Source organism: Schistocerca gregaria, unplaced genomic scaffold (genome assembly GCF_023897955.1).
Source record: "Schistocerca gregaria isolate iqSchGreg1 unplaced genomic scaffold, iqSchGreg1.2 ptg000378l, whole genome shotgun sequence".
NCBI classification, from domain to species: domain Eukaryota; kingdom Metazoa; phylum Arthropoda; class Insecta; order Orthoptera; family Acrididae; genus Schistocerca; species Schistocerca gregaria.
The window spans coordinates 16,157,594-16,158,488 of record NW_026061824.1 but is presented as its reverse complement, the minus strand read 5'-3'; the positions used below and the strand labels follow the sequence as shown (position 1 = coordinate 16,158,488).

The following is an 895-nucleotide window of genomic DNA, read 5'->3' as shown; positions in this document are numbered from 1 at the left end:
AAATGGCTCTGAGCACTTTGGGACTTAACATCTGAGGTCATCAGTTGCCTAGAACTTAGAACGACTTAAACGTAACTAAATTAAGGACATCACACACATCCATGCTCGAGGCAGGATTTGAACCTGCGACCGTAGCGGTCGCGTGGCTCCCGACTGAAGTGCCTACAACCGCTCGGCCACATCGGCCGGTCTATCATGTATTCTAGAAGAGCTGCACGGTCGTCAGTGGCGCCTGTTCTTTCTAGAACAGTTACTATCTTCATATCTATGGTTAAACGTCACCCAGCCATTGACCTTCGTCTGTGCGAATGCGCACAGGCTACCGGAAATCTTACTGGAATCGTCACCTTAGTGTGAGCCAGTAATGAGTGGATGGACAAATACCTATTAAGTACATTACGTAATCGGATTGTGGGCGGTTCGGGGTGTGAGTCTCACGGGAAGCGTGCGAGGGATAAATTCCTGCAGTCGTGCTGTTCATTTGTGCCCTCGATAGCTCAGATGGATTGAGCGTCTGCCTTGTAAGCAGGAGATCCTGGGTTCGAGTCCCAGTAGCGGCACACTTTTCAGCTGTCCCCATCGAAGTATATCAACAACACCTGTCGGCAGCTGAGGGTTTCAATTAATTATCAGTTGTGTAGGTGATTCGATGAACCCTTTGCCAGGCACTTAAATGTGTTTTGCAGGGTATCCATATAGATGTAGATGATAACTCGTCCCGTGTCGCACGTGCTCAAAAGGATTCATACTGCAGAATGCATGCAAACATACTCACCGAAAATACGGACGAATATCAAGTGCAGGCTGCCGAGTGCTGCATATCCAGCTTAGACAGATCGGCTTTTCCTGCCAAGAAGAACAGGAAGTTGCTGTCTAGGAACAATCAGAGGTAGAG

At 48.4% G+C, this 895-nt stretch overlaps 1 non-coding gene across 1 annotated transcript; it reads left to right on the top strand.

Moving 5' to 3' along the window:
* The first annotated feature begins 485 nt into the window (after positions 1 to 485).
* Positions 486 to 560, top strand: Trnat-ugu (transfer RNA threonine (anticodon UGU)). The gene has a single exon. It is a non-coding gene; the product is annotated as a tRNA-Thr (tRNA).
* The last annotated feature ends 335 nt before the right edge of the window (positions 561 to 895 follow it).